The sequence below is a fragment of the Dasypus novemcinctus genome, chromosome 15, assembly GCF_030445035.2.
Source record: "Dasypus novemcinctus isolate mDasNov1 chromosome 15, mDasNov1.1.hap2, whole genome shotgun sequence".
In the NCBI taxonomy this organism is placed as follows: Eukaryota; Metazoa; Chordata; class Mammalia; order Cingulata; family Dasypodidae; genus Dasypus; species Dasypus novemcinctus.
This window is the reverse complement of record NC_080687.1, coordinates 95164217-95187673: the sequence shown is the minus strand read 5'-3', so window position 1 is coordinate 95187673 and position 23457 is coordinate 95164217. Positions and strand designations below refer to the sequence as shown.

The 23457-nt window shown below is 38.8% G+C and overlaps 1 protein-coding gene across 2 annotated transcripts in view; it reads left to right on the top strand.

Annotated features, from left to right (window-relative positions):
• Positions 1-23457, top strand: part of LOC101426306 (leucine-rich repeat and calponin homology domain-containing protein 1-like) — a 128348-nt gene that overhangs the window by 20079 nt on the left and 84812 nt on the right. The gene's annotated exons all lie outside the window — the stretch shown is intronic.

The window sequence follows — 23457 nt, the reverse complement described above, 5'->3', positions numbered from 1 at the left end:
ACCATTTTCCAGATTAGTGCATCTACAAATTTTTAATGTGCTCAGTGAGTGAAAGGAAAACATGAGAATGATGTCTCCCCAAGTAGAGAAGATCAATAAAGGGCTAGAAAATATAAATTTAGTGGAAATAGAAATTCTGGAGTTGAAAAGTAGAATGATATGAGAACTTCTCTAGAGGTGGCCAACAGGTGTTTCCCTGACTAAAGATCTAAACAACTCCCTCAGCAGCCTGGAGTGCACACCTTCCTATTTCAATCCTTCCTCTCCCAGATCATGTGCACTCCAGAAGATGTAGCAGTGAGACCTAGTTTTCTTATTAATTTTACTGGTCACTAGTGATGTTGAATGAATTTTCATACCCTTGCTCATGCTTAATTCACTGCAGATCCTGTGATTTAGGGTATAAAGAAGAGGGGACTTGGTCAATTATTGTGTTTTCAGAGACCTCTACTTCCTTCTGAGAACCAAAAACTGCATCCAGCCTGAATGAAAATCCACCAATGGAGAAACAGCTCTGTACTCAGAGATATTCCACATCCTGGCCTCTGAGTCCCCAAGAGATTTATAGGAAAATATCGCCCTCCATTAACAGGGAGAATTACGACTCAAATTTCTGCAAACCCCAATATCCCTCAGAGAATCCCACCTATTCCTACCCAAGTCAATGAGATCTCAATGAAAGCCCTCTTCCTGTTATATAAATTAGGCTATTCCAGTCTCACAAGGAAGAAAGGTGATTTTTTTCTCTATTAAAGACACTTATTGAAGCCATTTAAATTGGAGAATCAATTTTTCCATTTCTGTAAACAAAAATGGCTGCTGGGATTTTTATAACTATTATACTGAATCTGTAGTTCCCTGTGGGTAGTATTGATATTAGAACAATACAGTCTTATCATCATTGAACAATAGATGTCTTGCTATATGTTTAGCTCTTCTTTAATCTCAGTTATGTTTGCTAGTGTTCATGTGTTTTATCCTTTCATTAAATTCATTTTAGCTATTTTATTTGTTAACAGCTAATTGAATGGACTTTTTTTTTCTGTGCTGCATAAATGAAACTGAGTTTTATGCATTTATCTCCTACTATGCAAGTTTGCTTAATACCCTTATTGTTGCATTAGTATTGTGGCTTCTTTGGAGTTATGTATTTAAAGGAGTATGTCATCTATAGGGATAGCTTTCCTTCTTCCATTCCAATATGGATGACTTTATTTCTTTTTCTTACCCAATTGCTCTGGCTAGAACTTCTAGTACAATGTTGAAAATCAGTGATGAAATAAGTTAACTCATCTTGTTCATGAACTGTTGGGAAATATTTTCAGTATTTCACTATTGAGTGTAATGTTAGCTGTGGATTTTTTAAATGCAGCTGTGAACAGAGTACAATGACTTCCACAAATGACCATCCGTGTAGTAAGCAGCAGAAAGTCCCCAGATTAGAGGCATCCTGTGAGTGCATTTCTGAAATCCTGGAATGTGAGTGAGTTATAGGATACCTACATTTTTGTGGTTTTGAAGAACTTCATTCTCGCTAATGTCCATATGTTCAAGGTTTAATAATAAGATCATAATAGACTATGCCTGAAGTATTTTGATGTGTTCTTAAATTTTAAAAATTCAATAAACCCTATTAAATGAATTTTTCTTTCCTGAGGTTATTTATAAAATAGTATTTTAATTGGAGGAAGAACAAGTATTAGCCAGAATCCTTGAGGACCATGTGTGTGTCTGATGATAGGTATCAAGCCATATGGTGGTAATATTGTAGTTCAGATATAAATGACACTGAACCTATTTGATTATGAATCTAAAACAATAAAAAATTTTCAAAATTTGCTGACTATGAACCATGATTGCTAACACCAAATATGTATAAAAATAGATTGATTTAAAACTAAATAGAAAATAACTGTAGTCATAAAGTATAAAAAACTAAAATCTAATGATTGTAGGAATAAATACATTAAATATACAAAAACAAGATAATTCAAAAATGAAATATAGTATAACTTATTGAAATAACATATACATATTGCTTTTGAATATATATAGACTTTTATAGATCATTGCTTTTGAAAATCTATAGATGTATAGAGAATGACTAGATTTTGGCACTGTAATAATGTTTCTCAAGAGAAGAGTACATGTAAAAGGAACATTCAATAGTCAGATGGAGAAAGAAAATAGACAAGAAAAGGTGCAGTAGAGGTAATGAACTGAGTGAAGACCCTTCTTGGAAGAGTGGTGGAAGTATAGAATCTGAAAATATCAGGAAGAAAGCTTCCATACTTTAAAATATTTCATAAAACATGTAGAAAGAGAAACAAAGCTGTATTGTTAGAAAGCTATTTTCAGTCTCACTTCTGTCTATAAAATTTTTTAAATCATGTGGAAACCAAGAGAAAAAACATTGTTATTTTCAAGTATCAATATAGGGAGAAAAGGAGTAGGTGCAGAGTAATCCACAACAAATGAATGAAAGCTCTTTGTCATGATTTATATTATGTACTGAAATATACTTTCTGAAAAGTAGAGAACGGGCATTAAGAAAATGAAATAATACATGTTAAGATATAAATTTTAAAAACCCAAAAAGTGAATGAGAAGAAATAAAAATGGAAATACAGCTCAAAATTGAAGTATAATCTCTAAGAAATAGGGTGACAAGATAATGCTTAAGTAGATAGAAAAAGTGAAAAGCTGAAAGGGCTGAAAAATTAAATGGAGAATGTTAAAGATTAAAGAAAAACAGAAGTTGAGGAATGGTTCAGATGATCCACAAGCTGAACCCTGGGTGCCTGAAGCAGGAAGTGGGCGGGGCCATCCCCAGTCTGGAGGCCTGGGGTGGGCCCTGAGGTCTGGGTGGGGCCTGCACATGAGCAGTGCTGGAAGCTGCCCCACCCCTCCCTCCCATGATGCTCAGCTCCAGGCTGCAGGCCTTGGCAGGTGGTGTCCAGGCTCCTTCAGCCTGGCCTTTGGTGATGGCTGTGGCTCCTCGGGTGCTATGTTGCCCTGAGCTCTGTACCCTGGGGCATTTGTGGGAGGTGTTAGTCCTGTTCACTGGGGAGGGTGCAGACCTGTACTGAGCCTCATCCTTTAATACTGGGCCTCCTGCTGCTGGAGCGAGAGGTGGTGCATTCGTCTAGGTGGACCTGGGGGACTCCAGATCACTGATTTATCAATTAAAGAAAGTCCATGAACTCGGTTTCCACAGAGCCATTAAACAGATGGATGAGCTCCAGGATGACTGTGTGCGCCCCCTTGTTGAGGGCAGCCCTAGTTTATGTCCTTCGTCCTGCCTTTTCATGTCACCCCCTCTCACTGAGAGTATCCTGATATGTTACATGGTCAGACTATTACATCTACTTTGGGCATTTCTTTAAGAAAGGTTGACTTAATGACTGAATAACTTAAGTTAAAAAAAAACTTGCAAAACATAGGGTGTACAATGAGACACAGGCATATATAGTTGTGTCCGGATGGCTATCCAGCAAGGAGGTGTGTGGAATTGGTAAGTGGGTATCTGGGTGGTGGTAGAACTGAGGGAACGGGCTGGATGAGAGGGAGGCTTACCTTTCCTTGTGTAGCTTTTCCAACATTTGGTTTTTATTAAAATGAGTGTTTTTCCTACAAAATACACAATAATAAGATTCTGGGAAGGGACCATTATAGGCATTGGTCCTGTTATGTGAATTTTCCTCCTAGGAGACCTCTAGTCAGCTGGACAATCCCAGGCAATGGGACAAAATTTTGTTTTTATGTTCATGAGAAATAAATACTGGTATGTGGTTTCCGTTCTTTTAATATCTTTTTCTGGTTTTGCCATTGGGGTAATGTTGGCCTCATCTAGTGAGTTAAAAAGTGTTCCCTCTGCATTGTTTCTGAAAGAGATTATGGGGATTTGGTTTCATTTTCCCTTAAATGTTTGGTAGAATTTGCTCTTGAATTATCTGAACCGGGTCCTTTGTTTTTTGGAATGTTATTAATGATTCAAATTTTTAATGGCTGTAGGGCTATTCTGATGATATATTCTTGTGTGAGTTTTGATAATTTGCATCTGTCAAGAACTTTTGAGTCATTACATTTAAGTTATCAAATTATTGGACATAAGGATGTTCATAGTCTTGTTTGATTATCCTTTTAATGTCTGTGGAAGCAATAGTGATGACCCCTCTTCTATTCCTGGTATTGGTAATTTTTATCTTCTTTATTTTAAGTTTGGTTAGCCTAGCTAGAGATTTACCAGGTTGATTCGATATTTTCAAACAACAAACTAAGGCTTTAGTTTGGACATATATTTTCATTTATGTGTCATTAATGTGCAGGAGTGCGCTTGCTGGGCCGTATGATAAGTTTATGTTTAGTTTTATAAGAAACTGCTAACGCGTGACTGTACCATTTTAATTCCCTTATGCAATATATGAGAGATTCAGTTTTTCTGCATTCTCACCAGCATTTGGTATTGTCACCTTATGTTTTAGTTGTTTTAATAGTGTGTAGTTACATATCATAATGGTATAGTTTGCATTTCCCTAATGGCTAATTATATCCAGCATCTCTTCCTGTACTTATTTCCCATCCATTCATCTACTACAGTGAAATGTTTGCACATATATAGTGCCCATTTTCTAATCGGATTGTTTTTTTTAAAAAAATTTTATTTCCACTCCACCCTGGGGCTTGCTTGCTGTGTCCATTCTCTGCACACTCTTCAGGAGCCCAAGTGATTGAGCCACAGCTGCTTCCCAGGATGTTTTTTCATGGTTGAATTTTGAGAATTTTGGAAATTCTTTTGATTTATTCTAGATATCTCTGTGTGTTTTTATGGTTTTTTTTTTGGTATTAGGCCCAGGGGTTGAACCCAGGACCTCATTAGTGGGAAGCCAGTCCTCTGCCACCAAGCCACATGGGTACCCCTGAAATTTTTTTGTTTGCTTGTTTTTTGTTTTTGTTTATTTTAGCAAGTACTTGGATCTGAACCCAGAACCTTTCGTGTAAAGCAGACGCTCAACTGCTTGAGCCACAGCCACTCCCAATATTGTAAATACCTGTTCCAGATATCAGTTTCAGATAATCTAGGTTGTGTTCTTTCTTCATCATAGTTAAGTTTGCAAATATTATTCCCTGTCTGTAGTTTGCCTTTATAGTTTCTTTTTTTTCAGATCTGTAGTTTTAAAATTTGGTGAAGAGCCATGTATCCATTTTATTTCTTATGGATCTCATTCAATGCACTCTCTCTTCAGAATCTGTTTCCATGTTTTCAGATATCAACTAGTTTTGATGATATCCCAGTCTTTCTCTTGCCTAACATCACAACTCCATTGATACTTCTGCTTCAATGTCAAAATTTTAAAAAATTTTGTTTTCATTATTTTTAAAGGAGCTTTACTTGCCATATATGTTCCATCAAAAATATAGGGGGGGCAGCAGACTTTGCCCAGTGGTTAGGGCATCTATCTACCACATGGGAGGTCTGCAGTTCAAATCCTGGGCCTCCTTGACCCATGTGGAGCTGGCCCATGTGCAGTGCTGATGCACGCAAGGAGTGCCCTGCCATGCAGGGGTGTCCCCTGCATTGGGGAGCCCCAAGTGCAAGGAGTGCACCCCGAAAGGAGAGCCACCCAGCATGAAAGAAAGTGCAGCCTCCCTAGGAATGGTGCCGTGCACACAGAGAGCTGACACAACAAGATGATGCAACAAAAAGAAACACAGATTCCCATGCCGCTGATGACAACAGAAGTGGACAAAGGAGATGCAGCAAAAAGACACAGAGAACAGACAACTGGGGTGGTGGGGGGAAGGGGAGAGAAATAAATAAATAAATAAATCTTTAAATATATATATATAGGGGGTTCCCATATATCCTACTCCTTCCCCCTGACACACTTTTCACTATGAACATTATCCTTCATTAGTGTGGTCCATTTGTTTCATGGGATGAACACATATTGAAGCATTGCTGTTAAGTATGGTCTATAGTTTGCATTATGTTTCACACTTTGCACAGCACATTTTTATAAGTTTTGAGAAAATGTATAATGACTTGTATCTGTTATTGCAGTATCATGCAAAATTATTCCAGTGTTTGAAAGATGCCCCATGTAACACCTATTCTTCCTTCTCCCTCCCCTCAGAACCTCTTGTGTCCACTGTCTTTATATCAGTGTTACAAGTTCTTCTATTATTAGAATAATAATAGTCTCCTTAATCCATAGTTGCATTGCTCCTGTTTATTCATTCCTCTATCTTTTGGAGTTGGGATGTATCACTTTCTTACCCCACAGCAATACAGCAACAGCTACTTCAAATACATGTGGAACCCAACCACCTGGTTTCCCTAACTGCTGCTGCTCTGTCTAATCCACCATATCACTTGCCTGGACTACTGTGATAGTTCCCTAACTGGTCTGCCTTTTGACCTACTTGCCATTTGGTCCATTCTTACCTAGCAGCCAGAGTGATCCTGTTAAAACCTAAGGCAAGCCTTGGTCCTTGTTTTTCTTTACTGAAACCCCCACGCCTTCCCAGATTACAGTAAAATGCAAGGGTATTCTACAGGAACCTCCACAATGTGTGCCCCAAGTTTTAAAAGCAGTTTTATTGAGATATAGTTACATACCATATAATCTATCCAAAGTGTACTTTAGTATAATTACAGATGTCTGCATTCCTCACTGCAATCAAGTTTAGGACATTTTCTTCTCTCCTAGAAGGAAAGCCCTATACTCCTTAGAAGGCACCTGTCAATCCCTCTATCATTCCCCAGCCCTACATAACCACTATAAATTTCATCTCTATAAATTTATATTTTCATTTTATGTTAATGAAATCATAGAATATGTGGTACTTTGCATCTAGTGTGTTTCACTTAGCATAATGCTTTCTTAAATTACTACAATTTTTTTAAATGATGGAAGTTGTATGTTTACAGAAAATTCATGTAAAAAATACAATGTTCCCATGTATCCTTCTACTGTTCACTCTTTGCATTAGTGTGTCAGCTTTGTGAGGCTTGATGAAAGAATATAAGATATTACTGACAACTATAATCCTTAGTTTACATTACGTGTATTTTTTCCATTTCCCTTCCTGTTATTAACAGTGTGTAATAGTGTCACCCATTTGTTTTAATTCATGAAAGAGCAATCTTATATTTGTTAACCTCAGTCCATCATCCATAGCAGGTTCACTTAGTTAAACAATCCCATCTTTAGGCTTCTAACTTTCCTTCTAGTAACGTACATGACCTTAAACAAATTCTCTCAACCACATTCACAAACATATAATTCACAGTAAGGTCCTGCCATCACCACTATCCATTCCCAAACATTTATAATCAACCTAAAAAGAGATTCTGCAAAATTTAAGTATCAGCTTTCCATTCTCTACCCCATTCTATATCTTGGTAACTTATATTCTAGATTCTAAATCTGTGAGTTTGCTTCTTATCCTTAGTTCATATCAGTGAGATCATACAATATTTGTCCTTTTGTGTCTGTCTTATTTTACCGAATGTAATGTCCTGATGGTTCATCCATGTTGACGCATGCATCAGGATTTCATTCTTCCTTAGAGCTGAATAATATTCCATCGTATGTATTCATCACATTTTGTTTGTCCATTCATCTGCTAGTAGTCATTTGGCTTCTACCTTTACTTTATTGTGCTCTGAACATTGACATACAAATACCTGTCTGAATCCTTGCTTTCAATTCTTTTGGATATATATGCAGAAGTGGGATTGCCAGTTCATTTGGTAATTTTAGTTTAACTTTTTGAGTTACTGCCAAGCTGTTTTCCACAGCCAATGCACTATTTTATATTCCTACCAACAGTGTACAAGGTTTCTTATTTCTATGCATCCTTACCAGCACTTGCTATTTTCCAATTTTAAAAATAATAGCCTTTTGAATGGGTGTGAAGGATAGCTCATCATGCTTTGATGTGCCTTTCCCTAATGGCTAATGGACTTGAGCTCTTTTCATATGCTTATTTACCATTTGTATATCTTCTTTGTAGGAATGTCTATTTAAATACTTTGCCCATTTTTAATGGGTTTATTGCCATGCCCACCTCCCTTGGAGGTAATGCAGTGATCAAGCTCTGTCTTCCTTCTCCACTTGTCACTGGCTATTTCCTTGATGTGGAAATAGCCCCTCGCCACTTGGCTGCTTCCTGCCACTTGGCTGCTTCTTCATCCTCCTTTGATCCCCAGCTCCAGTCTTGTCTTCTCTGACTTAGGTAAACTTTTTTTTTTTTGAGGTACCAGGACTGGGCATTGAACCTGGGACCTTGTATGTAGGAAGCTGGCACTGAAGCACTGAGCCACATAGGCTCCCTTGAGTTGGTTTATTCATTTGTTGACTTGTTTGTTTTTAGGAGGCACCAGGAACCAAACCTGGGACATCCTATGTGGGCAGCAGGTTGAACTTCATCCACTCCCAGCATCTTTCTTACCTGCTCTGTTATCCTAACACTGACCCCTCTTCTTCAAGTTGTATTTGCTGATTCTTTATCTCTTGCTCACTGGATTGTAAATCACTCCCATAAGGTTTACATTCATCTCTCCCTGCTCTGTGCCTAACACAGAGTCACATAACAGTCACCATGCACTCACTTTATTTAATAGAGTGTGAAGAGTGGAGACAGTGTCTCTTTCCAGCATCTCTATGACGACCCTCCTGGCTGGGTAGGTGGTTTCAGACCATCACATTTGCAGCCCTTGGATGTCGTTGAGGCTCACCATGGGCTTTGAGGGCAGCCCAACTTGGATGGAGTTGTGACTCTTGTGAAGTCATTTCCACAGTGTTTTACCTTAAGTCATACTTCCCTGTACTTAGATCCTGACATGTACTTGGTAGGTCACTTCAGGAAAAATACTTTGAGATCTTTGTACCTATCCCTCATTTGTAAAATGGTGATTAAAAAAATACCTAATTTTTAGGCTTTGTTTTATAATTGAAATCTAATTTTAGCTTGCCTGACTCCCCAGATAGTCTCCTTCCAGCCCTGTTCCCCAGAAAGGAGAGTGATGGACTCTGTGTCCCATTCTTTAAAAATTTTTTTAAAATTTAAAGTATACCACTCATACATAAGCATACATAGACACTAAGTGTATGATAATAGTTGTGAATTTACAAAACAAATATATATAACATCATACAGGACTCTCATACCTCACCCTATCACCAATGCCTTGAATTGTTAAACATTTTTTACTAATGATTAAAGAGCATTGTCATAATATTACTACTAACCAAAGTATTTTCCCCCAACCCACCCAATTATTGTCTTTATAAATATGGTAACAATTGTGAAGTTAGAAAGCAAACGTGTAACATCATTCAGGGGTCCCATACATCAACCCTCCACCAATACCTTGCATTTTTGTGAGATGTTTCTTACAAATTATGAAAGATTATTGTCAAAATCTTATTGTCCTTATCTTAGATTTGGTGTATTTTTCCCTAAACCCACTCTATTATTTTTTTTAAGTATATTTTTATGGTAGAAGTTGTAAACTTATAACACAATCATGCACATGTACAGAATTCCCAAACAACAGCCCTGTATCTGAACATTTGTTACAGACAAGATAATATCTGATTGTTACCATGATCATAGTGTACATTTGGCACACATTTTCCATACTGCCCCATTATTAACATAGTACATCTTTGGCATAGATGCAATAATATATTATTACTGCTAGCCAGAGTCCATAGGTCACTCCAGTTGTATTTTTCCCATGCTTCTCCACATTCCCACCACCTTACAGTAGTGATGTACATTTGCTTTAGCTAACAAAGGGCACTCTTGCATCTGTACCATCAAACACAGTTCTCATCTACTTCTTGGTTTACCATACTATTCAGTTCCTAGATTGTTCTTTAGCATTCTGTCAATTGATATTTCATATCTGGACTACCATTTTCAGCCACATCCCCATTTATAAACTAGCTTTTACTCACTATGTGTTACCATCCACTCTATATGTTTCCACATTTTCACGGCAAAGCTAATTAAAACTTCTATGTACATTAACCATCAGTAGTCCAACTCAGTCCCCCTCTTATTTCCTTTAAGAATGTACCATGTACCACCAAGTCTTGAAGATACTTTCCTACAATTTCTTCTAGAATTTTTATGGTTCTTGCTTTTGTTTTTAGGTTTTTGGTCCATTTTGAGTTAATTTTTGGATGAGGTGTGAGATAGGGGTCCTCTTTCCTTCTTTTGACTATGGATATCGAGTTCTTTCAGCACTCTATGTTGAATGGACTATTCTGCCCGAGCTGTGTGGGATTGACAGGCTAGTCAAAAATGGCTTGACCATACATGTGAGGGTCTGTTTCTGAGCCATCAAATTGATTCCATTGGTCTATGTGTCTGTCTTTATGGCAGCACCATGCTTTTTGTAAACCACTATAGCTAGGAAGTGTGATTTAAAGTCTGGAGGTGAGAGTTTGCTTTTCCTTTTTAAGATGTTTCTGGCTATTCAGGATCCCTTACCCTTCCAAATAAATTTGATAATTGTGTTTTTAATTAAAAAAATTCTGGTGGGATTTTCATCAGGCTTACATTGAATCTGTATATCAATTTGAGCAGAATTGACATCTTAATGATATTTAGTCTTCCAATGCATGAGCATGGAATATTCTTCCAGTTATTTACAACTTTCTAAACTTTTTTTTAACATTGAGTTGTAGTTTTATGAATACAAGTGCCTTGCATCATTGGCTAGGGTTTTTCTTCACTTTCTGAATTTTATCTGCCATATTTTATTTTCACCATTCTTTTCCTCTTTTAGTTACTTTTATTGATATAATCTTCATTTCTAGACTCCCTTCCAGGCCTCTCTCTCCTGTCTTTTCTTGTCAGGGTCTAGCATACCCTTTAGTATGTCTTGCAAATCTTGTCCCTTGATTAGAAATTCTCTCAGTTTCTGTTTATCTGTTAATATTCTAATCTCACCCTCAGTTTTGAAAGACAGTCTTGCTGGATATAAGATCCTTGGCTGGAAGTTTTTCTCTTGTATCTTAAATATATCAGGCCGCTGTTCTATTGCCTCCCTTGTTTCTGAAGAGAAATCAGCACTTAATCTTATTGGGTATCCTTTCTGTTATGCTTTGCTTTTCTCTTGTTGGTCTCAGAATTCTCTTTGTTTTGGCATCAGATATTCTGGTTAGTATGTGTCTCAGAGTTGGCTGATTTGGATTTTTTTTGGATGGGAGTACATTGTGCTTCTTGGACATGGATATCTATGTCCTTCAATAGGGTTGGAAAATTTTCTACCATTATTTCTTCAAATATTCCTTCTGCCCCTTTTCCCTTCTTTTCTCCTCTGGGTCACCCATGACATGTATGTTTGCACATCTTTTGCTGTCATTTAGTTCCCTGATTCCTTGTTCAATTTTTTCCATTCCTCATCTGTTCTTCTGTATGTTCACTGTCAGAGCCCATTTCTTTCAGTTTACCAATCCTTTTTCTGCCTCCTCAAATCTGCTTTATATGATTCCAATATTTTTAAATTTCATTTATTGCACCTTTCATTCTGAGATCTGCTAATTTGCTATGTATGCTTTCAAATTCTTCTTTGTGCTCCTCCAATGTCTTCTTAATATCCTTAATCTCTTTAGCCATCTCATTGAATTTATTAAGGAGGTTTGTTTGAACTTCTTTGATTAGTTGTCTCAACTCCTTTCTGTTATTTGGAACGTTATTTTGTTCCTTTAACTGGTCCATATCTTCCTGTTCCTTGGTGTGGATTATAATTTTTTGTTGTCTGGGCATCTATAGTAGTAGGGTATTTATTCTGGGTGTAGTTTTTCTCTTTAGTTTATGGCTTGCTGCCCTTTCTCCTTTGCTGGTTGTACAGTAGGAACCAAGGATGTAGTTGGTGCTCTAAGCTGTAGATGCTTAAGCTGCCCTCATTACCCAGGGACCTGTGAAGCTTCTCTCAACTTTCTCCTTTGCCAGGGGTTGGGACAGAATCACAGCTGTGTGGAATAATTCAGGTCATGCAGGCCTAGACCGTAGCTGCCCAGAGAGACTGATGAAGCTTCATGCCCCCTTCACCCCTGCCTATGAAGGGACGGAGCTGCAGGCATGGGCAGCAATCTCTGCATTGCAGGTCCAAGATGACTGCAATTGTCCTGGTACACTTCCAGTTATTCAGTCCATTTCAACTAAAGGTTCCCTATCTGGATAGGCTGGTGCAGGGCCCACCAGGTTCCTCCCTGCCAGAGGTGGGGCTGAAGCCTAGGATAGGACTTCAGGCTGATCTGGATGCAAGAAACTGATCCCTATGTTCATCGTGACTTTCTGTCAGCCTGGCTTCCCCTCATGCTGGGGGTGGAGTTAAAATGGTGGCCACCAGTCTCTTTCCAACTTGGACAGGTTCATCCTTTAGCTATTCTTAGGGTTAAACTCTAGCAAGCTGAATTTACTAATCAGTAGCTGAAATCAGTGGCCAGCTCTCTTCCTCCCCTGTTTTGGGGAAAATGGAGCTTCCATTTCTAGCCAGAGGGTAGCTCTTGGGGCAGCTTGTGCTGCTATAGTAGGATATTCACTGGCATCTCAACTTGGCTGGTAATCTCCCAAAGAGGCTAATGCAGGTCCCCCAGCTTCCTGCCTGCTGGAGGTGAGGCTGGGTCCTATGCTAGAGCTGCAATCTGATCTGGATGGAAAGGTGCTGAACCAGCACTGGGATTTTTCTTCTGCCCTGCTTCCCCTTGTGCCTGGCATGCAGTTAAGATGGTGGTTCCCAGCCTCTTTCTAACTTGTTCAGGTTCAAACTTTAGCTATTCTTACGATTATATACTGTAGCCCTCTGAATTTACTCATCAGGAGGTGAAGTTGGTGCCCAACTACTTTTCCTTCCCCATTTTTGGGAAGTGGAGCTTCCTGTTTCAGCTGCAGAATAGCTCCCCAGGTAGCTTGTGCCTCCATTGGAGGATGGGCACCAGCCTCCAGGGCATGGGGTGCTCTACTTCTGAATCTTCTCTGCAGATGGGCAGTCTCCTTTCTTCCATTCTTTCAAGGATGTTGCAGGATGCTCTTCTGGCTTCCTGGCACACCCAAACAGGTACTTTAGATAGTGCCGTGTGATTACTAACTGCCCTGTAGCAGGAGTTGACTCTAGGAGCTCCTTGCTCTGTCACCATCTTGCTAGTTGTCCTTGAATTTTGGATATTTTTTATATAGGTCTAAAGTTTTCTTTTATATTTTTGTTGTTTTTTATGTTTCTTTGTTGAGAACTATCTTTTCTTTCATTCCAAGAGGATTTACCTTTCTCATTGAGCAGAGAATGCTTTGTCACATAATTCCTTCTGTGGTTCATTTGGGACTGTATTGGCTGATTGTTATTTCCCCTGGAGAATAGATGAGATTTTTCTAGTTCTTTTTATGTTATGTTGTATAATTTGGGATGATATCTTGGTTGCATGTGCTTATTATATAGTTAGAGACTTCTGAAAGATTGTTTTGGTGAGTTGGTACCTTGCTATTCCATATGAATTTGAGGATCAACTTTTTCCATTCCTTAAAAAAGATTGCGGTGATTTTGGAAGGTATTACATTTATTTATTTCTTCTTCTTCTTTTTTTTTTAATGTTACATTAAAAAAATATGAGGTTCTCATATACCCTCCACCCCCCTTACCCTAATTCTTCCCCAGAACAACCTCCTCCATCATCATGAGACATTCATTGCACTTGGTGAATACATCTGTGAGCACCACTGCACCTCATGGTGAATGGTCCACACCATAGCCCACACTCTCCCACAATCCACACAGTGGGCCATGGGAGGACATACAATGTCTGATAACTGTCCCTGCAGCACCACCCAGGACAACTTCAACCCCTGAAAATGCCCCCACATCACATCTCTTCCTCCCACTCCCTGCCCCCAGTAGCCACCATGACCACTTTCTCCACAGCAATGCCACATTTTCTTCAATTACTAATCACAATAGTTCATGAGTAGAGTATCAGTAAGTCCACTCTAATCCATACTCTATTCCTCCATCCTGTGGACCTTAGAATGGTTGTGTCCACTGCACATCTATATCAAGAGAGGGCTTAGATTCCACATGGATGCTGGATGCAATTCTGCTTTCAGTTGTAAGCACTCTAGGCTCCCTGGTGTGGTGGTTGACCTTCTTCACCTCCATGTTAGCTGAGTGGTGTAAGTCCAATAAACCAGAGTGCAGGAGTTGCAAGTCTGTTGAGGCTCAGGGCCTGGCTATCCCATGGACAGTCCAGAGATTTAGGTCCCCTGGGTATACACTAAACCCCAGCACCAACTACAGATCCGGTAAAAGTAACAGGAGAGGCTTGTGGACAAAGATCAGATCTGAGTCCAGCTCCATCACACAGAAACACAAACTCCAAAGTAGGGCCAACTGACATGGCACTGAACTCCATCTGCCATGTCCATAGAAGCTGTTGGTCCCTGTAGCTCAGAAGAACCAGTACCTGGGGTTGTATCTACTTTATCTGTCTCTGCGACTCTGCTGAGGTGTGCATAAGGGCGATCCCTCTGATGACCTCCCGGTTCCTTTTGGAGACTCATAGCCATATAAACTCATTTGTCCTTTCCATTTCCCCCTTTTATTCAGCTCAAAAAGCATTTTTAACTCCTGATATTATATGTAGACTGAGATATTCTGCTCATCTGAGTTGACCCTTTTATTTAAGGTCATTTTCTAGTTACATCATCAGCTGGTCCTTGGTAGTAGTCCCTCAGTGGAAGAAGTTGCCTTGCCAGTTTGCATACAGGGCAACACTTATTGCAGTGATGGAAGGCAAAACATCAAAAATACAACTTTTGCATTTTAAAATTTTTGATACCCCAATTTATTTTTACCTGAAATTTTCTAAATTAATATCTATTCTATATCTAACCTTTAAACTCATCACTATATTCCATTTTACTATTAACAGAAACTGGCAATATATTGGGCTTCATTTTTGAAGAAGTTTTGGATCACAGAGAGGTGATCAGCAATGGCAGGGGAGGATTACTGGTGTGGGATGTTACTGACAGGGCATACATTGTTGGTAGGGAGTTCTCCAAGACATATATCCAGGGTACATAAAAATGTTTGGATATTTTCATAGCAGTTACAATTAAAAACAACAACTGAGGGAGTACTGAGTTCATAGTCAGGGATGCTCTATCATAGTCCCTAAAGGAATAACAACAATCACCCAAATGCAACAGCAAAGACCAAAAAAGAAGGAAGGTCCGACAATGAGCCCTTGATACTAATGACTATGCTTGTGAGCCTGTGCACCTGAAATAAGAGCAAGGCCTAGAGCTGCAGGGTGCCTAAGAGTTCCCCTGAGAGCCTCCGTGTTGCTCAGATGTAGCCAGTCTCGAAGCCAGACTCAGCATGTAAATGTATTGCCTTCCCCCCAGCGTGGATATTGCATTTAATCTGTAGATCACTTCAGATAGTACTGATATTGTAACAATATTAAATCTGAAAGAAGGATACCATATCTTGCCATTTATTTAGATGATCTTTAATTAATTAAAATTAATTAGGTCATAATTTAGGTCAAATTTAATTAAGTGCTTTGCAGTTTTCAGTGTATAGGTCATTCATCTCTTTATTTAAATTCATTATCAGGCATTTTATTCTTTTAAAGGCTATAGTGAATGGAATGTTTTAAAAGATATTTTTTATTTTTTCAAATGTACTTAGGTTACAGAAAGTGTTACACACAAAATATAAGGGATTTCCAAATGCCCCATTCCACACACCTCCCACCCTTCCCCACATTAACAACTTCTTTCATTAATGTACATTCATTGCAATTGATGAACACATTTGGAGCATTGCCATGAAGCGTGGATTATAGTTTACATTCTTTCTACTCACTGTCATTCAATTCTTTAGGATGTATAGTGGCCTGTATCTGTTTTTGCAGTGTCAGTAAAGACAATTCCATGTTCCAAAAATGCCCCCATATTACACCTCTTTTTCCCTTTCTCTGCCTTCAGCACCTCCAGCAGCCACTGTCTCCACATCAATGATATAATTTCTTCCACTGTTGGAATACCAGTAAGTCTATAGTAGAATATTAGTAAGTCTACTCTCATCCATATTTTATTCCCCAATCCTGAGGATTCTGGGATGGGGATACCTACTCCACCTGTAATTGAGAGGAGCCTTCAATCCCATATGGCTGATGGATGGGACTCTCTTGCTTGCAGTTGTTGACTCTCTCAGTTCCTTGGTATGGTGGTTGTCCATCCCCACCTCCTTGTTAGTTATCCTGGGTGACACCAGTGAACGGCAGAGTAGGTGTTGCAGCTACTGGAATTGATGTTTAATGCCCATTTCTGAGTGTTCTTTCCTGGAATGGAAAAACAAAACTGATTTTTTTAGTGTTTCTCTTATACCGTGCAACTTTTCTGAAGTTATTTCCTCTAGTAGATTTCTTGTGGCTTTTTTGGGATTTTCAATATGAAGGATCATATCATCTGAGAATAGTGGTAGTTTTTGATTTCCGATTTGAATGCCTTTATCTTTTTTTGCCTAATAACCCTGGCTAGAACTTCCAGTTTAATTTTGAATAGAACTGGTAACAGTGGGCATCCTTGTCTTGTTCCTGACCTCAGGTTTCATTCTTTCATTGCAAGCTTTCATTGTTTCTCACATTGACTACGATGTTAGCTGTGAGTTTTTCGTATTTGCTTGTTGTTTCATTCCTATTTTTCTGAGCAATTTTATTATGAAATCATGGTAGATTTCATTAGAAGCCTTCTCTGTGCTATTGAAGTGATCATAGATTTCCCCCTCCATTCTTTTAATGTGGTGTTACTGTAGTGACTGATTTTCTTAGGTTAGCCCACCACTGCATTCTGGAGATGTCACCCTTGGCCATGGGGTATAATCCTTATAATATATGTAGTTTGATTTGATTTGCCAGCGTTTTGTTGGGAGTTTTTGCTTCTCTATTCATATGGAAGTTGTTCTTTGTTTTCTTTTGATGTGTCTCTCTGGTTTGGGTATCAGAACAATAGTAGCCTTATGGAATGAGTTAGGAAGAATTCCTACCTCTTCATTTTTTTGGAAGAGTCTGGGAAGGATTGGTATTAATTCTTGTTTGAACATTTGGTAAAATTCTCCCTGAAGCCATCTGGACTTTGACCTTTCCTTGATGGGAGGTTTTTATTTATTCAATCTCTTTGCTTTTATAAGTTTCTTAAGATCTTTTATATCTTCTTGAGCCAGAGCAATTTATTTTTATGTTTTAGAAATTTGTTCATGTCTTCTCAATTATCTAGTTTCTTGACATATAAATGTTCATAGTATTCTCTTATAACCCTTTTAATTTCTGCCAGATGAGTGTTTCCCACTCTCATTCCCTAAATAGTTATTTGCTTCTTCTCTCATTTTCTTTGTTTGTCTGGATAAAGGTTTGTCAATTTTATTAATCTTTGCAAAGAACCAAATTTTGGTTTCATTGATCTTCTCAGTTGTTTTTCTGTGCTTTATCTCCCTTGTCTCTAGTCTTTATTATTTCCTTCCTCCTCCTAATGTTGTTTAGTTTTCTCTTCTTTCCTCAAGATATGAGGAAAGGTAATTGATTAAATATCATTCTTCCTTAATGTAAGAATTTATAGTTATAAGTTTCCCAATGAGTAGTGCCTTGCTCCTTTCCATCGTTTTTTGGACATTTAAAAAAAAATTTTTCTTCAAGAATTTTCTGGTGTTCTCTGTAGGTGGATTTCGGAGAATTATCCCATTGGTTATTTTAAAATGGGCCATATAGTTTCTACTTAAGTGTACTATTCCAGTTTTCTTTCTGTTGATTTTTATATAAATCCATTATATAAAATGGATTTTGTGTGATTTCTATCTTTTAATTTTTATTGTCTTGTGCCCTAACAGATAGTCTAGCCTGGAAAATGATCCATGGACGCTTTAGAAGAATGTGTAATCTACTGTTGTTGAGTGGTATTCTATATATGTTAGGTGCAGTTTGTTTATAGTATTGTTCATATCCTCAGTTTCCATTCTCAAATTGTCTTGATGATTGACTCATTCTTTTTTTTAAAGATTTATTTCTCTACCCTTCCTCTCCATTGTCTGTTCTCTGTGTTCATTAGCTGTGTATTCTTTTGTTTCTGCTTGTATTCTTCTCACATGGCACTGGGAATCTGTGTCTCTTTTGGTTGCATCATCTTGCTGCATCAGGTCTCCCTTGTGTGTGGTGGCACTCCTGGGTGGGCTGTGTTTTTCCTGTGGGGTGGCGCTCCTTGAGGGTTGCACTCCTTGTGCATGGGGCACCCCTACACAAGGGACACCCCTGCATGGCATGTCACTCCTTGCCCATGGCAACACTGTGCATGGGCCAGCTTACCACGTGGGCCTGGGGCCCTGGTTATGGAACCCTGGACCTCCTATATGGTAGGCAGGCAGATGCTCTATCAGTTAAGGCACATCTGCTTCCCTGATTGATTCTTGAAACTGGTGTTTTGAAGTCTCTAACTATTATTATATAATTATTTCTTCTCTCAGTTTTGCCAATGTTGTTTCATGTATTTTGTGGCTCTGTGCATATATGTTGTTTGTTGCTATACCTTCTGGTGGATTGACCCTTTTCTTAATATATAGTATCCTCCATTTTCTTTTGTTGTAATTTTGGACTACAAGGCTATTTTATTCTGATAGTACTTTAGCCACCCTGTTCTCTTCTAGTTACTCTTAATAGGTAATAATTTTTTCTTCTCAAAACTTTCAAACTATTTGTTTCTTTGGATCTAAAATGAGTGTCTTTAAACTAACATAGGTGTTTGAAGTATTTTTTAAATATATATTTTTACTTATTTCTCTCCCCTCCCACCCTGACCCCTATTGTCTACTCTCTATGTTCATTCACTGTGTGTTCCCCTGTGTCTGCTTCTATTCTTGTCAGCGATACTGGGAATCTGTGTCTATTTTGCTCTTGTTGTTACATAATCTTGCTGCATCAGCTCTCGGTATGTGCAGTGCCACTCCTGGGCAGGCTGGACATTTTTTCATGCTGGGTGGCTCTCCTTTCAGGGTGCACTTCTTGCACATGGGGCTAACCTACACAGGGGACACCCCTGCGTGGCATGGCACTCCTTGCGTGCATCAACACTGCACATAGGCCAGTTCCACATGGGTCAAGGAGGCCCTGGGTTTGCACCTTGGACCTCCCACATGGTAGGCGGATGCTCTATCCATTGAGCCAAGTCTGCTTCTATGAAGTATTTTTAAAATACATTCTGCCAATATGTGTATTTTGATGGGTGAGTTTAATCTATTTCTTTATTTTTTATTTTTTAAAAGATACTTAGATTACATAAATGATGTATAAAAAACATAGGGGATTTCTGTATGTCCCATTCCCTACACCTCCTAAATTTTCCAACATTAATATCTTTTATCAGTGTGGTACCTTTGTTACAATTGATGAACACATTTTGGGCCATTGCTTCTAATCATGGATTATAGTTTACATTGTAATTTATATTCTCTCCCACACAATTTTACAGTTATGGGAAGATATATAATGGCCTGTATCTGTCATTGCAATGTCATTTAGGGCAATTCCCAAGTCCCAAGAATGCTCCCATATTACATCTGTTTTTCCCTCTCCTTTCCTTCAGAACCTCTAATGGCTACTGCCTTCACATCAATGATATAAATCTTTCATTGCTAGAATCACAATAAGTCTATAGTAGGATACCAGTAAGTCTAGTTTAGTCCACAGTTCATTCCCCCAGTGCTGAGGATTCTGGGATGGTGATGCCCATTCCACCTCTAATTGAGAGGGGGCTTTGCTCCCATAGAGCAAGATGCATGAGAATATCTTGCTTACAGTTGTAGACTCTTTACAGTTCTTGGGATGGTTGTTGTGCCATCAACCCATCATTATTGTGCCATCATTTCCTAGTTAGTTGTACTGGGTGAGTCCAATGAACTGTTGAGATTCAAAGCCCAGCTGGGACATGGACAGTCCAAAGATTTCAGTCTCTTGAATGTACACTTTGTAATCTATTTATTTTGAATCAAGTACTTTTGAAAAGCAGGATTTATTTAGGCATTTTAAATTCATTTCTTATACATCTTGTACTTTTTCCCCTTATTTCCTCCATTCCTGCCTTCTTTTGTGTATAGTTGATCTTTTGCAGTGAAACAGTTTTTTCCCATTCTTATTTCTTTTTCTGTATGTTTTTTAGATATTTTATTTGGAGGGTTATTTTGGAGTTTATATTTAATGTCACAAATTGATAATAATCCTCTCTGAATTGACTTGAACTTACCTTCAGTTTCAAGAGTAATAATAAGAAACTAAAGGGAAGAAGATTTGGCCCAATGGTTAGGGCATCTGCCTATCATATGGGAGGTCCAAGGTTCAAATCCAGGGCCTCCTGACCTGTGTGATGAGCTGGCCTACATGTAGTGCTGATACACACAAGGAGTACTGTGCAGTGCAGGGGTGTCTGCCACGTAGGGGAGCCCCATGGGCAAGAAGTGCACCCTGACAGGAGAGCCGCCCAGCACAAAAAACATGCATCCTGACCAGGAATGGTGCCACACACAGAGAGCTGATGTAGCAAGATGATACAACAAAAAGAGACACAGATTCCAGGTGCTGCTGACAAGAATACAAGCGGACACAGAACACACAGCAAATGAACACAAAAAGCAGACAACTGGGGGAGGTAGTGAAGGGGAGAGAAATAAATTTAAAAAAATAAAAGAAACTAAAAGTTAATTATTAGATAAAATACTTTTAAACAAAATTAATTCAGAAATGAATTACATTTTAAAACATATAACTGAACACCTCTAAAACTAAATGATCCTGAAAATATATGCACATTTAAGGATTATGACTAGATTTTGGCAAGATGATGGCAGTTGTTCCATTTTAGAAAAACAACTTAATATTGGGTTAAAAGGCAATAATCAGATGCAGAATGAAAAGGACTGGTACCATAGAGACAGTGAGAACAAAGTCCTATATTTAAGAGTGGGAGAAATATGGAACCAGGAAATACCCAGAATTAAGCTGCCATGTCTTTGTGCATTTTACAGAAACTGCAGGAGAGACAGCTCTGTGAGGTTTGGAAAGCTGTTCTGAATCATAATACTGACTACAAATTCAAGGGGGAAAAATCATATAAAATGACCACTAGAAAAAATATGTCAACTGACATGCAAAGGTAATAAAGGGCAAAAAAGAAATAAATGCAGAGTAACAGCATACAATGAAATGAAAAATCCTCATTTCAGTGTCCTTTATGGTGTAGTTTTTCAAAAAACAAGTCATTAGGCATTAAGAAAATGAAGCAAGATATGAAAAGACATCAGATAATAAAAATTGAAGGGACAGAAATGTGGAGAATATGGGAAAAAAAAGGAAAAATCACTTCAAAATGTAATGCAAGCTAGAAGAAACACAGTGAATGATAATGCCTTATAAGATATAGAAGTTGATGAGAGAAAAAATTATTCAAGAGAAAATAAAATTTTTTTAAAGATTTGAGAAAATGTGTCAAAAGTTAATGATAGGTACGGAAGAGTCAATACGTGAATAACTGGCGTGCATGAAAATACAAAACCAAAGTAGAGACCTGAAATAAATTTAAAGGTATCATTTTTGTCTGTAAATAGAAGGAATGCTTTGGGCACTAAATGAGAATGAATATAATGACAATATATATAGTCTAGTAGAATTGATGGGCTTTACAGAAAAAGGAAAAATCATTTGTGCATTTAGCACAATAGATAGAAAATTAGATCCTCAAGGTTTCTGAAGACAATACATTGTGTCAGAAGAAAATGGAGCCATTTTATACCCAACAAAACTGATTTGCAAGTATAAAAGACAAGGAAGTCCAAGTTACACTGTTAGACCCTGAGTCATATTGTTCCCACATTCCCTTCCAGCTGAGTGAACAGAGCTCAGTAAAGATAGTGTTTAGAAAGATACTGGCCTGAGGACAGATGCTAAGTATTACATTTACACTTGTTCCACTATGACTAAATGGGGTTGTATGAGAGAGGGAGTGTCTTTGGTGAAAGCTACTAGGGAGACAGACAGGATAATTCAGGAAGCTCTAACTCTCTTTAGGGTGCTTGATAAATATTAAGAAAACTTGTAGGAGATAAATATTGTTTAATATAATAATACCTAATATTAAAAGTAAAATCTCTTTCTAAACCTCCCTTTAAATCTGTCAAACTAAAAACCAGACTTTCACTAAATCAGCTGATTAGAGAATGGGTATAAGGGTTCGAGTACTGAGGTGTCCCCATTTCAGGGAATTATGCCTTTCAGTCTGCAAACACCAGCTCCTCTGAGGGTCTGACAAAGACCTTCAGTTCATGCATGGTCTTCGTAGCTGTTGATAGTAGGATCTGGAACACAAACACAAGTTCCAGAATCGGGAAAGGCACAGAGATTAATGGAAGAGGAAGCTGTATACGGTGACCCTACAGGCACCTACAGCCCTCTTGCCCAAATTAAGGAGCCATTGGCTGGATGGCCGAGCAACTGAGGTGCTTTTATGGAAAGTGTTTCTGTCCCCTGGGTAGAAGTTGTTAGGGCATCCTTTACCTCCTGTGCCTATTTTCACCAGCTAGTTCCTAGCTCCACTTGCATGTTCACATAAAATGTTAATCGCAGTTATCTACTGTTCCCCTCCATTTTGCTGAATTTCCTGAAATACCAAAAAGAAAGCTAGAAAAGCAGTGGATTCCATATGCACTTGTTTCCCTTCCCCTCTTCTTCTGCCCTGCCCCACATTTCCTCTTCTTTCTCTTCATCTCTTTTTTTCTTCCCAAGTCTCATTTTCTTGAACTAGTACAGAATAATTTCTGGAACCAGACTTGTTCTGGAACAGTGTTGGCAGCTGGGGGAGGGAGGGAAGAAAACATTTATGCATGTCCAAGTGACCCAGTACAGGAAAACTTGTGTGGCCTGAGGAAAGTTCACAGGGAGGGGGGTGGTAGAATTTGGGGGACAGGGCTGACCTGTCTCACTGGAGCTGTGGGCTCTGAGAGGAGCAGGGAGCCCTGGGCCCTGTGGTCCAGAGACTCTGTGGTGGGCCTGGTTCATTCCAGGAGACCATGTCAGCAGGAGTGTGAGAGCCAGTGTGTGGAAGAAGCCAGGCAGGAGCCCCTTCACACAAGTCCTCCAGAAAGCCTGCCAGGCCTTGGGAAGTGTTGAGGGGCAGCTGGACAGCAATCCCTCTCAACTGAGAGCAAGTTCAGGTTTTATTCCTAACCCTTGGATTTGGGTTCTGGGTGTAGAGTGGAGGCTAGAAGTGTGTTCAAGGATTTGCATCCCACTGCCCCTCTCCAGGACCCACACTCACACCCCCTCCCCTGCCCCTACATTCCCAAGCACACCACTCAGACTTGCACATAGACAGTCCCCAGTCCCTGTACACAGAGTT